Genomic DNA, 16,914 nt, shown 5'->3' with positions numbered 1-16,914 from the left:
GTAGTGCACATGCATGATGGATAAAATTGTCACGAGTGATAAATCCTCGAAAGGTATAAGCCGAGCTTTTGACATTCGTTCTTGTTACAGTGATGAACTGTGTAGTAACATCATAGATGTTTATCATTTCAAAACTTTGCAGTGTTTAACTAACCTCTTCATAGTACAACTACAAAACTTGCTTTAAAATGTAATATAAAAGTTGTAGGTAAATGTTTTTTTTTTTTTTTTTTTCCACACAGGAGTGATTTTGTTTTTGCCACATCTGATAGATGTTATTGGATGTAAATGTAATTATTATAAACGGAGAACACAATCACGATAATGCAAGAACTGTATCAAGTGTTCTAGTAATAATAATAATAATCTCTAATAATAATAATAATAATAATCTCTAATAATAATAATAATAATAATCTCTAATAATAATAATAATAATAATCTCTAATAATAATAATAATAATAATAATCTCTAATAATAATCTCTAATAATAATAATAATAATCTCTAATAATAATAATAATAATAATAATAATAATAATAATAATAATCTCTAATAATAATCTCTAATAATAATAATAATAATAATAATAATAATAATCTCTAATAATAATAATAATAATCTCTAATAATAATAATAATAATAATAATAATAATAATAATAATCTCTAATAATAATAATAATAATAATAATCTCTAATAATAATAATAATAATAATAATAATAATAATAATCTCTAATAATAATAATAATAATAATAATAATAATCTCTAATAATAATAATCTCTCTAATAATTAGTGTATCAATCTTTGCGTCTGTAACAGTTGTGCAGCGTGATTATTCGTTTTATTACATTTTCTGTGACGTTATCTCTGTACTAATATTGTTATTAATCTACTGCTATATCAATAATCTTTTGTAAAACGTTTCTACATTATCGCAGTATAAAGGCGGAACACTATGTATGGACCTATCATATTATATACTAGCCGTACCCGTGCGCTCCGCTGCACCCGTTAGAAATAAATATGAAGTAATTACATAATTAAAATAGGACATTTGATCCAGGGAACATCCGTGTTTGATAGAAGGATAAATCGTTTAATATGTTACTTAATTTAAATTGTATTTAAAATATTAAAATGCGATCATTTTGATCCAGAGACCACTCATTTGGTGCAATGACAGTTCCTTTAACATGTTTCTTAATTGTTATTACCAATTATTTTAGGAAAAGCGAAAATTAACAGAAAAATTTTGACTACAGATTTATTATTATGTTTATATTATATTATATTATATTATGAAAAAGTGTGTTGATAACGGATGTACTCGAATTAGAAAGTTTTTAATTTGTTGTGGGAGCTCTTGAATCTCAGGAGGAACAACTTTTACAACAGCGCAACATAATCTGCTTGGCTCATTACCCAATTTTTTTGCATTGCATTTATTGCATATGTATTTCATGTATTTTAACACGATTCAATTGAACATAGTTAAAATTTGAATTATAAAATAATAGATTGCTAAGCTAACGTACTATTACTGCATACTAAATCAATACACTCTCGTTCGTTAATTCTCTGAGATAAAAATGAATATGTTCATAAACATTATTATAAGAAATACAGGAAATGAATATACAGAATAACCTATCAAGTTTTCTGTGCATAAGAAGCTATTTTAATCTTACCTGTCCTCAATTCACTCACAAGTTACTGTAATTACATTGTAGCATTATGTCCATCCAGAGAAACTACACTTTCCAATGATGAAATAATAATTAATTATACAAATCGGTTAATTTAGCTTCCGATATTACTTCATACAAACACAGAAACGTTGTCTGTAGGCTATGTTTCATAGCTTTCGATTGTTGTGTCCAAGGCCCCTTATAGACGAAGTCATTTGTTTTTTATTTCAATACACCGCCTTAGATGGCAGTTATTTTAATTTCAAAACTCATTTATCTCATTAAATATCAGTCCTATCAAAATTTTTCAGAGGATAAAACTTATCAGAAATCATTTTTAAAGAAACGTTTGTTATGTAACATATTTCACAAAAATCAATAATAAGCGAGATATTTAGATTTATTTAATTCAGGCCCCTTATAACCCCCCTTTTAAATAACTTATTTTGAATGCCATATGGCCTATAATCTAAGTTACAACGAACTTAATTTATATTCCAATTTTCATCGAAATCGGTTCAGCCATTATCGCGTGAAAAGGTAACAAACATACAGATAGACATACAAACAAAAATTTCAAAAAAGCGATTTTGGGTTTCAGGGTGGTTAATTATATATGTTAGGACCAATTATTTTTGGAAAATCGAAAATTACCAGAAAAATTTCGGCTACAGATTTATTATTAGTATAGATTATGACCAGAAAAATTTCGGCTACAGATTTATTATTAGTATAGATGTGGTAAATCAAATATTGAATAATTATTAATTAGCAATAATAGCTGTATATCGAAGTTTTTCATACTATTTTATTTATAACTTCATGTTCCAGTTTTGGTACGTTCCATTGACTGTTCCATTAAACGTTTGTCATAAACGCAGAAAATAAAGCCTTATTTTTACCGTGTGAGCAAAACATAATGTGTATCTTATCTGTCGCCTTCCATACAAGGTAAGACAAGTCGGTGAGATGACCTTGTACTGCGCTTCTACTTATTACGAGCGTATCACGACCGATCGTATCTCATTCGAGGGTACGACACTCGACCGAGTTCAAGCGAGCGATTTAACTCCAATGAAGCACTCTGGAAGGTAATAAAATAAGTATTGTGAACCTGTAGAACATAGCATTTGAGAAGACAGAAGATGTGAAGAAAATTCTAGTCAAACTCTTTGGTGAGAATTGGCACAACGGGGCAGATCAGTATGGTAAAAGAACTCTTGGTCAAAGTAGACCTACCTGTTTCCAATGTCTCAGATGAAGAGGGAAATCCAATGTGTGACTGTTTAGAAGGCGATTATGGTTTTCACGTTAAAAAAAAGACCTATTGAGGCATATTTGATCAATACAGTTGGATGTTTTCTTGAGAATAAATTTTGTTTGTTCCTTTTTCTAAGTCTTCTTTGATTTAGGTCAAATTTATTTCAAAGCTACTTCATAAAATGACTGCAATAAACTTTTGGTACTATATCCAGTATTGTGACAAACTATATCAACAATGTAGAATCTGTTCAATCAGAAGCAACTGTGTCCAAACTTTTATATTAAATTTCTACAGTGACAAGTTAATTTGATAATCTGAACATAGTGATATTCATAACTGAGTAGTCGGTACACAATTGTAACATTGGAAAGATTATAAAATACATTTTTTGTTCATACACTATATCCCATTTGAAAGACAAATGAGGCATTGACATGGGAAAGGTCGTAACTGCCAAAAATTCGAATTTTTAGGTTTTTCATTGAGAAGGTAGTAAATGGCCATGCCAATGGCGCAGAGAATGTAGTATGTCCGTATGTAATGAAACAAAGTTGGAAACGTAGTCACTAGATGTTGTAAGCTGTATGTGCACAGCTGTTGGCGCGGAGAAGGTAGGAACTCCTTTTACAACATCAGAGTGTGTCTAGACAAATATGGGCTGATAACTGCAGGGCAGAATAAGAATCGGATGATTCTAATGGTCCTGATTTACATTATTGCCAAGAAACTTTTTGATTCAGTGGACTTGAAATTCCTGGTTTCAGAACATTCCTACATGCCATGTGATAGGGAATTTGGCATCATAGAGAAAAGAAAAACAAAGATGCAAGACCATGGTTCCAGAAGAGGTAAGGCCTAATAATGTAATAATGATGAAGGATGAGGATTTCTTCGACTTTTCTGCAGAATGTAACAAGTTTTTGAATACAACTCCTATCAAAATCAGCACCCTCAACTGGATTAGACTCTCAAGAGCTGATTTTCCTCTAATAAAAACAAGACAGTCATTTAATGACCTTGAAATGTGGACAGAGCACAGGATTTTTAAGAAAGGACAGTCATTAACGTCAATCACTAGCTTGCAGTGCTTGCAACGCCTTGAAAGAAGACCAGTCGTCCTGATGCCAAAAAGAGAGACTTGTTATCTATGCTAGACTCCCTCGATGAAAAGTGTCATGCATTTTACCGAAAAATTTGTGCATAATGTATAAATAACGTTATTCTCAGTTTGGCTAAGGAGTGATTTCAATGTTGTATTTTCATAAAATAGGATTTCACAGATAAATCTGTGCCAGACTTTTCAAATTTCATATGTAACACATGTATGCCTTTCATTTAAAGCAGTTTCTGTAATAATGTAAGTGAGAAAGTGTTCATAAATTTGTTTTTCCCTGAAAAATTTTGTTTTTGGCAGTTACTACCTTTCCCATGTCAGCGCCTCAAATTATCTTGAATATTTGCTCCTCACTTGTAATAATCCTCTATAGAAGAAATAGGAACTAAGGCACTCGGACAATCCGCCAACCGGTTGATAGGGTGTCGGATAATCAAGGTTCTACTGTCCTTTAAAGACATTAGACGCTAGACATAATATGTAAAACTTTGTGAATTTGAAAAAAAAAACTGTGTATACGAATTATACTAAACCTTCCTTTTATTATATTATTCCGAAAGAATTAAAGTTTAATGATACTGTAATACAAAAAGTTGCATCAGTTAAATTTTTAGGTTTGATTGTTGATGAACATTTAACATGGGATAAGCATATTTTGGCTGTCTGTGAGAAAATTGCTCCAATGTCTGGTATTTTGAAAAGGCTTAAAAGATCTTTGGCTATATATTGTCTCTTGAATGTATATTATGCTTTTATCCATTCTCATTTAATGTATATGCCATTTATTTGGGGACATAATAAGAAAACTGCTTTGAGACCTTTACAAATTATTCAAAATATAGCTTTAAGAAATTTATTGGGTTTTTATTATTTGACACCAGTTAAATAACTCTATCAATTTTCTTTCAGTTGAATCAATTATCAAATTATGTGCTGCTATTTTCATGAACAAAGTTATTAATAATTTAATACATAGTAATATTACATTTCAGTTTAATAAAGATATACATACTTATTTAACAAGACAAAAAGAAAATATGTTTTTTTTTTTCTCAGCGTAGCTCAGTAACTTACGGAACGAAAGGATTTCACCATTTTTAAAAACAACTTTTAACCAACTTCCTTTAGAACATAGACTTTTACAAAATTGCCAGTGTTTTAAGAATTTTTTAAACATACGTTTTTGGGAAGATTATTTATTTTAATTCTCAATTGATTTGTTTATTTCATGGTTTCAAACTTTTTCTTCTTTCTGCCCAAAACTTTATGTTATCTTACTATTTGTTCTTATTTTGCTTTCTTCCTTTCATGAATTCTTGTGTTATTGTTTGTTTTTCAAAGACTGTAGTTTCATGACTTTTCAATTACATTGTATAACATATGTATGTGTTCTTGTATAGCCCCTACATGAGAGTTATACTCGTTGGGGCATATTCAATAAATTAAAAAAAAAATAAAAAATAAAAGTTGGAAATATACAGCCGTGTGAAGCATCGTTGTTGGCAGGGCCGGATTTAGGTACCATCACTCAACTCCCATAAATAATTTATAAGCAGATGACATACAGGTCATGTTTAGTTTAGTATTAAATGAAAATAATGTTACAATTCAGAAAACAAATTACTGGAATCAAAATACAGGCAGGCTGTGGTTTATTTTTAAGCATTGGTTTTGTTGGTGGAATAATTCGTTGGCCGAAAACCAGACTGTTTTATAACAGGCTTTCCTTTATCTGAAAATGTGTTTAGTACAAGGAAAGTTCTGTTTCATTGTGTTCCATGTCCTTGACTGCATAGGCTATATAATCGAACGAAATTGTAAATATTACTCCCCATAAGCTGCAATAAGGCTATTTCCAAGTATTCTATGTTCAGCTTTGAAAGTCAGAAACTTAAAATGTGTCTCCTAAAAAAAATAGTGAAACGGACTTGGAACAGTCTGGTTCTCAGCCATCTAATTATTATTTCGATAGGAAGTATAAAGTAAATTGAAAAATGAATTCCAACTCTTTGCGGAATAAACCTGCCATATCGAATTATGTGTATACATGCTGCACATAGTGTTCTGCCCAAGGGTAGGTATTTCACTGCAAACCCAGTATTCTCCAGTCTTTCCTATTTTCTGCCTTCCTCTTTATCTCCTCAGATGATCCATATATCTTAATGTCGTCTATCATCTGATATCTTCTTCTGCCCCGAACTCTTCTCCCGTTCAACATTCCTTCCAGTGCATCCTTCGGTAGGCAGTTTCACCTCGACCAGAGATCAGTTTCAGCATCATTCTTTCTTCTTCCACTCTTTCCAACACAGCTTCGTTTCTTATTCTGTCTGTCCACTTTACACGCTCCATTCTTGTTTACATCCACATTTCAAATGCTTCTATTCGCTTCTCTTCACATAGACGTAATGTTCATGTTTCTGCCCCGTTCAATGCTACATTCCACACAAAGCACTTCACTAGAATCTTTTTTAGTTATTTCTCCAGAGATCCGCAGAAGATGCTCCAAAAGCTTCCTTTGCCATTGCTATTCTCCTTTTGACTTCTTGGCAGCAGCTCATGTTACTGCTTATAGTACACCCCAAGTATTTGGAACTGTCCACTTGCTCTACTGCTGCATTTAGAATTCGCAAGTTTACTTTCTTTACTTTTCTTCCTATGACCATGGTTTTCGTCTTGTTGGCATTTATCTTCATTCCATACTGCTCACAGCTGTCACTCAGCTCCAGTAACATATCTTTTAGTATCATCTCTTCTTCTGCAAACAACGCCATATCATCAGCAAATCTTATACACTTTATTCTTCTTCCTCATACTATCACTCCTCCCATGTTCTGAAAACCGTTCTTCAGTAAATTGTTGACGATACGTATTGGAAATATAACTTAGAGTTGTGTTTACTATTCATAGAGATAAATAATAAACTCACGTCCAATTTGGTTTTCAACAATGTATTCTTGTTTATACAATCAGTTAAATCTAAGCAGTTTCATGATATAATAACGTGATACCGGCATTATAATATAATTATGCAGCTGCACACTTTCCTTTTACTCTTGCCGCGACCGCGACAATGCGATAACAAAACAATATCAGACTTCCACAAGGTGTTCAAGAACAAATTTCAGAAAAGATTTAACAACAAGTGATTTAAAACAAATTTCACTTCAAAATGAAAATTGCAAAAAAAAAAAAAAAAAAAAAAAAAAAAAAAAAAAAAAAAAAAACAGGAAAGAAAAAAAAGGAACAGAGAGAGAGAGAGAGAGAATGCTGCCCCCTGGAAATTGCCGCTCTAGGCAACTGCTAGGTTGCCTAGGTCGAAACCCGACACCGTTTGTTGGTAGTTGACACCCTGATAGACCAGTGTTAAAAAACCTTTAACAAAACATTCAGTAATTTTGAAATATGGCTTCCGTGTAAAACAGTGATTGCTCTGTCACATAGTTAACTTAGCTTGAGACGATCAATAGTTACGAGTCGTTGCTTCTCAACATTGTTGCTAGTATTTTTTACTGGAGGTAAAACTTCGGTGTTCTAGTAATTTGATAGACTTCAAAACCGTTATTGAAGATATCACCAAGAAAAATACAGTGGATAACATGGGTAGTACTTAGCTTTCCTGCTGCCTTTACCTTATGATACCCACTATCTATTAATTTACATTATCATATAATTATTAATAGTATATACTATCGATATTATGACAATATTATTATTATTATTATTATTATTATTATTATTATTATTATTATTATTATTATTATTATTTCTGTATGTTTCCGAAACATATACTCTCACATTGAGGGAGGAACAGAGGTTAAGGGTGTTTGAGAAAATTTGCTTAGGAAAATATTTTGTCCTAAGAGGAATGAAGTTCCAGGAGGATAGAGAAAGCTACACAACGCAGCACTGCACGTACGCATTGTATTCTTCACCTAACATAATTAGGAACATTAAATCCAGGCGTTTAAGATGGACAGGGCATGTTGCACGTATGAGTGAAACCAGAAATGTATATAACTTATTAGGCTAGTTGGAAGTGCTTTGGGAAAGATACCTTTGGGGAGGCCGACACGTAGATAGGAGGATAATATTAAAACGGATTTGAGGAAAGTGAGATATGATGCTAGGGACTGGATTAATCTTGCTCAGGATAGGCTTATGTGAAGGCGATAATGAACCTTTAGGTTCTTCAAAAGCCATTTGTAAGTAATATACATTTCACACTTTGCACACTCATTTCATCCCCAATATCCCTAACAATAAGCTTGTACTAATACCGATATTATTCAACTAACCTCTGTTGTTTATTTTTAATTGTCCATCGTCCGTTTTCTTTTCCCTTCATGACTGAGCTCCAGGTCCAAGTTCTCTTTAACACACTTTTTTTACACTACAAGTACAGCTCCAAAATACTTTATTACAATATGCTGTTACCTATGTGTTATTGTTCTTTCTCATACTTCCATCACTCGTGCCGCTCATGCACCAATTCTCAAGTTCTTTACGATATAGGGTGTGCTATCAGTTACAAGCCAAACATTTTTATATCAAATTCCATCTGACCACAATAATGACATTGCATTGTTAAGAATTTACGAGATTGTTTTACATGATGTGTCTTTTCATTATCTCGAAGACAATGCCAGGCAGTCTCACTTCAAGCGTAAATACCTCTGATAAAGCAACTTGTTCAACTCCGAGTCTCCAATGATTAACATTAAATATGAAGAAAATTATATATTGTATTTGCCGTCTAAAATAGCTTATCAATTAATGCTAAGTGAAATTTATTCATTAAATTGGCATAATGTATATGACAATGTTACATAGATGAACGTTTTCGGCAAATGTTTTGCCATCTTCAGATCATTTTGGTATGACTATTACAATGTATGAACACTTTACAGGCTTAGTATACAAACAATGTCAAGGTTAAAATCAGTTACATGTAAAATAGTTAAAAATTTAAAATAACTTTTGCTAACTGATAAGTTATTTAAAATGTAACAACACAACCATGATAACACACAGCTAAAAATATTACCATTTGTTAAACAACACATTAATGGAAGCTAATTTTCTTCGTCCTACGAAAAGAAAATTATTGTTCTTATTTCCTACTGTATACATTTTCCTTTTCAATTATATTGGATATGTTCATGCTTACCTATGATTTCGTGATAATAATTATGACATGTGTCGTAATGTCGTTCGATGTTTGATTTATAAGTGCCTGTTAGAATTTTATAACACATGAGGCGTGTGCATTGGCACCATATGCTCAACAAATAGGCTACTTTTCCTCCCATTTTTCTTTAAGCACACGTTTCCGAAATGACATCGAAGGTTTTGAAAAAGAAGCAATCTAAATCCAACAAGGTAACCCGCCACTGATAAATGCTAGTGTACTGGAGTTGTGGGGGAGTTGGATGGAAGCGAGGGGGTGAAGCGCTGCCCCTGCGACGTCACTATTGCTAGTGATCACGATTACATTTTTGCCGATCCCTGTTCTTGGAGTATAATTTCGTTATTTCGGCATTTTAGTGAGTTTTGGATGTTAAATATTTGATAGTTTCATATTTTCATTTTTAAAACCACACAATTACGTTACACATTTTTTTAAATATATTTTCAATGATTAAACATACGAGCCCTATTAATAATAGACAGATAGAACTTTTATTGTCGAAGCACAAAATATGCATGGACATGGTCAAATATATACATTACATTAAATTTAAAATATGTCAAATATAAAATACATTGTTCATATCAAGGGTCCATGCGTGTATCCTCTGGATTGTAGGGACACAAATTTATTAATTTCATTTTTATATAATTCTTGAATTTGTAAGTGTTTTTTTGGGAATTTGATGTCCTCAGGCAAACTATTGTAGATTTAGATACCAAAGACCATATAGGTTCTGCTAATATTTGTAAGATGGTGTACTGGAATAGTTAAACTATTTTGGTTACGAGTATCATAAGTATGAAAGTCACTATTTTGGTGAAAATCAGACAGATTTGTATAAATTAGTTGTAAAACATTAAACATATATATATATATATATATATATATATATATATATATATATATATATATACCATAAACAGTCAGAATATTATACTGTAGAAAATATTCCCTACAAGAGATCGTACTGTCAACACCCGCTATGCACCTGATAATATGCTTTTGAGCTGTAAATATATCATTCAGCATGGTTCCAGATCCCCAAAAACAAATGCCATATGAAAGCCTTGACTCAACGTATGCAATATAAAAAGACATTAAGGGGAGAGGATGGTATTTTTTGATGAAAAATGAGTAAATTTTCAAAAAAAAAATTCTTTAAATTACTCTGATATGTGTGGACTGCATAGCATAACTTTTGTGGGTATTTGTGCCCTTATCGGATGTTGAGTCGCCATTTTTAAACTTCCTGCGTTATGGATTTTTAAATCACTCGCCCACTTTAATTGTTGTTTCCGGTAAATTAAATTTTCAAAACCAAATTTTTTTCTTTAAAACACCCTTTGATATTTGTGGAATGCAGTGCATGACATTTTGTGAGTATTTGTGCCCTTATCGGATGTTGAGACGTCATTTTTAAACTTCCTGCGCTATGGATTTTTAAATCACACGCCCGCTTTTATCGGTTTCCAGTAACTTCATTTTTTTTGGTACATTGCCAGACAAAATGGATATAATTTCTGAACTATTAGAGATACATGCATGACATTTAGAAGATACATTCTTTAGACTATTAGGAAACTTTTCTCTGTAACAGAATTTTGTTAATTGATTTCATTTTAAAAATACGTCCGTTTGTTTGCAAGAAAGAAAATCAGAAAATTGTTACTAAATTTTAATTGTTTATTTTACAAACGAAGGGACTAATATCAAAATTCTGTTACAGACAGTTTGTGGAACATGCTTTTGCAAACACATTGCAAAAAAACTGTTTGAATCTATCTTTAAAAACGGTTTAGATATATCGGTTTTAGTACAATCCTGCATTGGGTATATTATTTTCAAATTTGGGCTCCCAAATAATTTTTTTTTATATTTTTATTTGGCTGAGTTGCCACAGCTATGAGCTCTCTACATACAAAAAATTAATATTTTACACCAAATAGGAAAACAGTTTAAATAAATACCATCCTCTCCCCTTAATACATCATGATTTATTATCGTCCTCAAAATTCTGATATGATAGCAAATACTGTTAAGTTTAGAAATTAAAGTAGTACAATGGGGTCTCCAAGACAAACAATTATCAAATGTAACGCTCAAAAATTGAGTAGTTTCCCATTTACGCAAGTATTGATCTTGAATAGAAATATTAATATGCCATCCGGTGGGGAGAAGTTAAGTGCATTCACTTGTGTCAGAATTTTGAAGTAAGAGACAGAATATCAATAAACCAAAAGTTTAGGTTACTTACTTAAACATGGCTCCGGCTGTCACGCCAAACGGAGGAAATTAGGATCAGTCCTGATGGAACAGGAGACAACTCAAGATACCTTTCATACTCAATATAACCTGTAGCCTAGTTGTAGCATGTGCGTGACAGGAGGTGGGAGTAAACGGAAACGACATATGTAGGCCTATGCAGCGAATAGTGACGTCTATAAATTAAAAGAACGTTATGTGATTACAAAACAGTGCAGGTAGTGTTCAGCGTGCAAAACTCGCGGGCCCGGAGTCGGATCCTGATTGAAACAAGTTTCCTGGTAGAGGGTTTTTTCCGCTGTTTTTTTTCTCAACCCTTTGACAAAATGCCGGGTAACTTTCGGAGTTTGGACTTCGGGCTCATTTAGCCTGCATTATCATCAACAGATACGAAAAGAAAAGGAAAGCTACTGTTTCTATTCCATCTGTTTTCCTATCGGATCGCCAGTACTATCGATACGGTCAGACACAGTGCAGTAGCTATTAGACCGCCAACGATCGTTCCGATCAGGCACTAAAGAAGAAGAAAACTACGCAAACCGAAAACAAAGAACAAAGTGTAGTTGCTATAGAATATCAAGAAATGCACCGAAGCAATAATATTGTGTTTTATAACATAGTTAACCAATCTTTCTATATATATTTTCATATTTTTACTTGAAATACATCAGCAATATTTATCTGAACATTGTTTTACATTCGAATAGTCGTATTCAAAAAAATTGTGGGAATTGTTAGAACCAGAAATAGAACAAAGGTGTGATAGAAGATATAAAATGTATGGAGTAGCCTGTAGGACCATCACAAAAACATCAACAGTCAAATACCGTTGATTTGTCTATGGCTGAATTCAGAATAAAAGGAAAAGATAATATATTGCATGTATGGAAAGCGAGTATTTAAGAATAAATTGCCATGTATACATAAACTGCGTGTAAAATCAGAGTTCTATATTTAGCCAAGTAGGGTATATTTATTTATTAATATACATTTACATCCAATTAATTTTGATAAATGTATTGGAACTACACATTGTATTTGTAGTTCTGATAATAATGTAAAATGTGTTGGAAAAATGTAATTTTATATTGAGTAACAACAATTTCATAGTCTTTTACTGTACTGCATACCGGGTGAAAGTATTATAATTGTACAGATTGAAGGGAATGATAGACTACAGTAGTGGCAAAAAAACCGGACTGACCCTTGTAGCTGATTCAGAGCCTTGTTCACTCCAGAGCACGATAGACTGGTAACTAAGACTTTCGTGATTCGAATCCTGCCTGCGAAGGAAACTTTTTTTTTTTGTTCCTTATTCAAATTTATTCCTGATACTTTTCGATTGCTGGTAAAGTTCATGTTCTGGGAATAATAAGTTAATTAAGTAGTAAAATATCGCTGCAATCGAAAAGTATTGGGAATAAATTTGAATAAGGAACAAAGAAAAGTTTCCTTTCCAGGCAGGATTCGAACCACGAAAGTCTTAGTTACCAGTCTATCGTGCTCTGAGTGAACAAGGCTCTGAAATCAGCTACAAGGCTCGGTCCGGTTTTTTTTGCCACTATTGTACATTAAAATAAATACAAAACCTATTATGAATTTTGTAATGAAATGCATGCTTAATTAGAAAATCAGGCTGAAAGTCTATAAAGATTGGCAACAGCGCTATGCCATACATATACATCATGCATAACGTAGTCCACCGAAGTGGTATGCAACTTTAAAATGGGTCACAGTCCTGTCATCTATCCGCAATATGTGGAATTCGAATTACGCAAGTGAAGTGGGTAGGCATTAGATACACACATAGTGTTAACATTTAGGGGAAAAATTATTTTTTCTTTAAAAACCATTTATTTGAAACTAATATGGTATTAGAATTTTTGTCGTATTCTTCCAAGGAATAAACAGTTAAATCTGCACAATGACATTATTTCTACTCTGTATTTAACTGCTTAATCGTATTGGACTCTTAGTAACATTTTCTAAGTTATCGTTGTTCACTTTTTCAGGAATTGTCTTCGTCGTCGCACAACTGTCGTCAATCTTGTTCTCTCCAGAGCTGCTATCCCTATCCGGACCCTTGCAGGTACAATATGAACACAAATTCTATTCAAAACTACAAACATGTAGTTAATAACTATAGTACTGCATTAAATGCTGACTGCTTTGCATATTCAGCCTTCAATTCATGTCTAAATAGTGAAATTTTTTCTATGGTATCAAAAATTAACTAATAAATCATAATAAATTAATAATAGTTAATAGGGCAAACTGTTCCGCAGCTAGGTACCAGACAAATGAATGCACTGGTCTTGCAAATTAACATGGTGATATGGATTTGAATACTCTGTCTGCCATTAAAACTAACTCATTGTGGCTCCACACCTACTTCATTAATTAATTGATTGATTGATTGATTGATTGATTGATTGGATAATTTGGTATAAAGAATTCTGAAGACAAAATAATATTTCTCAACTTGCGGCTATATAAGGTCACTGAAACCAAATTCCAAGTCATGTTACAACGTAATTACGCAGCAAGACGACTGCGAGACTTCCTTCACTATCACTGCCGTAAAGTGAATGGCTTTGTACCATCTGAACTCTCTCTGGGTAAAAAAAAAAAACAATAAACCAGTAAGAAGCTACAAAGCTGTTAAAAACAACAGAGTATAGAATGTTATCGAGATTAGAATAAAACACATTCGTGTAACCTGAATTGCAATAAATACATACAACGTGTTAAAATAAAAAGAATTCAATGTTTTGGGAGGTGGTAGTATTCATCAAAACAAGGAAAGAGTCTAATACACCTGAGTCCTATAATTAATATCTTGCGAGATAATTATCGGTGAGCCGCACGTAGATGTTCGACGTCGGCCAGTATCATGGTTTTCTACTGTTTTATACTGCGTGATGTTTGCAAGAGTCGGCATTTCTCTCCTCTCATCAAATGGTGAAAATATTCGAGCTTTCTTCTTTTCACCGTTGACACTGTCCTTTCATTAACCCCACGAAATGTTAAGGGACATTGATGTACAGTTAGCTTTGGATTATTTTCATAAACAAAAGCGAAAGTGGTTACCATAAAAATGAGTACCGGTATGTTGTTAGTTATTTTATATTTGATTGATGAAAGTTTAGCCGATTCCGTATTAAGAATTTTTTATGAAATCATGTTACCTTTTAAAAATTGTAATTTTATCACTGACAAATACTCGATTTTATCAATACTAAATTTTTTTTTAGTATCGGTCGGTGATAAAGTATACTTATTTTTTAAAAGATTGTCCGACACGGAAATTTATACCGGAACGATAGGTAGGTCTACTTTGAAGAATTATTGTCCTTTGTACACCACCGAAAAATGGGTTGAGAAATTTGAGAGAGGAAGTACGGAGATTTAATTATAAGTCCTTTTTGGAAGACTGTTTCTGTGACTATTCAAGGAAAATATTGATTCCATGCATGAAGCGAATTTGAAAGATCGACGAATGGGGCTCATTTATACTCGTAATATATCAGAAGCATTGACAATTTTCTATGAGTGTTAATATGAATTGTTTTGTTATCATTTGTATTATATTTATTTTTGTACACTCTTCATTAATAACTCTTAACTCTAACATTTCTATGGCGAAATATGGCTACTGACTTAAACTGTCTTTGGAGATTCATTCATTAATTCATTCATGTTCATTTGTCAAAATTACAATATCATAATTAAAGACAATAGTCAATAAAACAAACTAATTAAAATTCCATGTTCATATGGCTGTAAAAAATTCATTTATACGATAAAATGGATTATCTAAAAGCTATTTTATTAAAACAAGTTTAAATCTAAATAAGGTAACTGAATGGGCATTCTTAGGCAATCTATCAAACATATCTAAAGAAATAACATTGAACCATATCTTAGTCTTTGTCAACCTGACCGTAAGTGTTACAATATAATGGTTATTTCTAGTACAATATTTGTGAAGTTGGGATTGAGAAGCATGACTATTTAAATTAATCTTGGTATAGACTAAACAGTCATAAATATATTGATTAATTACAGTAAGAATATTAGCATTACAAAGTAAATGTCGACAATGAGCATTAAAAGATGAATTAGTAATAATACGTAATGCTTTTTTCTACAAGATTAGAATTATTGAAATTAGCACCGTTACGCTATAATGAAATACACTATGGAAAATGCATAATAGTCTTGTTTCAAATATCTACTAGATACAAGAGCTTTTAATTTACACAAACGATAAAGTACACGAGAACCTTTTGCACACAATCGCAATGTGACTCGCTCAAGTAAGTTTTGAATCTAATGTAATACCCAGAAGTTTAACTTCTGAAATCATTTCATCAGGAACAAGATTTAATGAAAATAGTATCCGCTGAGTTTTATATCTATTAAGTTACAATCCATTGGCTTCAAACCAACCAGCATCATCACATAAATAGGAATCCATTAATAAGACAGATTATGTATGTCATACGTAGTATTCAAAAAGGAAGTGATATCAGCAAAAATACTGTGTCACACTCTATATTAAAAGATAGATCGTTAATCATAATAAGGAACAGTAGAGGACCCACAACAGTTCCTTGAGGAACTCCAATATTAACATTAACATCATTAGAAAATTCCCCGTTAATGCATGTAATTTGAGTACAATTATTTAAATAAGATCTAATGAGGTCCAATTCTTTGCCTCTGACTCCATAGAAGTGAAGTTCGGAACAAATGGTTTCATGAGAAACACAATCAAAAGCCTTGGACAGGTCATAAAGTGTAGACATGGTACTTTCATGCTTCTCAAAACCCGTAACAATAGACTCCACTAAATAATTAAGTGCATCAAGGGTGAATAATCCTGATCGAAAACCATATTGTGAATTGGAAAATGGACTATTAGATTCAGTGGCGGTAGTGGTATTATTGTTATTGTTATTATTATTATTATTATTATTATTATTATTATTATTATTATTATTATTATTATTATTATTATTATTATTATTATTATTATTATTATTTCAGTTTAATTTATGTCTTTTGTTTAAATTTGTGTTTTAATATTATTCTCCATACCTTTTATATTATTTTGTTGTTCATTCATTTACACGATTCCACTCATTTTCATTTACGATTACTTTTAATTGTCATTATTTAAGTATTTAGTCATCCATTTTATTCCGTCCACCCAATGTTATTATTATCGTTGTATTATTATATTCTCGTCATCTTGCTTATCTTTGTAATACTATTTATATGATTCCATTTTTCATTTATACGATTGCATTATTTCATTTGTAATTATCATTTATTTAATTGCCATTATTTAATTACTTAATTGTACTTTTATTGTAATTTATAT

General features: G+C 31.8%; 2 protein-coding genes across 5 annotated transcripts in view; one reads left to right on the top strand and one right to left on the bottom strand.

Annotated features, from left to right (window-relative positions):
• The window catches only part of Bap111 (Brahma associated protein 111kD), a 643,372-nt gene that overhangs the window by 159,095 nt on the left and 467,363 nt on the right, over positions 1-16,914 (top strand). For all 3 annotated transcript variants that reach the window (XM_069835490.1, XM_069835489.1, XM_069835485.1), the window contains exon 2: positions 13,538-13,614. The gene's annotated coding sequence lies outside the window, so the exon portion shown is untranslated. The remainder of the gene's footprint in view (positions 1-13,537; positions 13,615-16,914) is intronic.
• The window catches only part of LOC138706346 (nose resistant to fluoxetine protein 6-like), a 123,126-nt gene that overhangs the window by 105,663 nt on the left and 549 nt on the right, over positions 1-16,914 (bottom strand). The window lies entirely within an intron of this gene.

The sequence above is a fragment of the Periplaneta americana genome, chromosome 9 (assembly GCF_040183065.1).
Source record: "Periplaneta americana isolate PAMFEO1 chromosome 9, P.americana_PAMFEO1_priV1, whole genome shotgun sequence".
NCBI lineage: Eukaryota > Metazoa > Arthropoda > Insecta > Blattodea > Blattidae > Periplaneta > Periplaneta americana.
The sequence above is the reverse complement of the archived record's forward strand: the minus strand, read 5'-3'. Positions and strand labels throughout refer to the sequence as shown.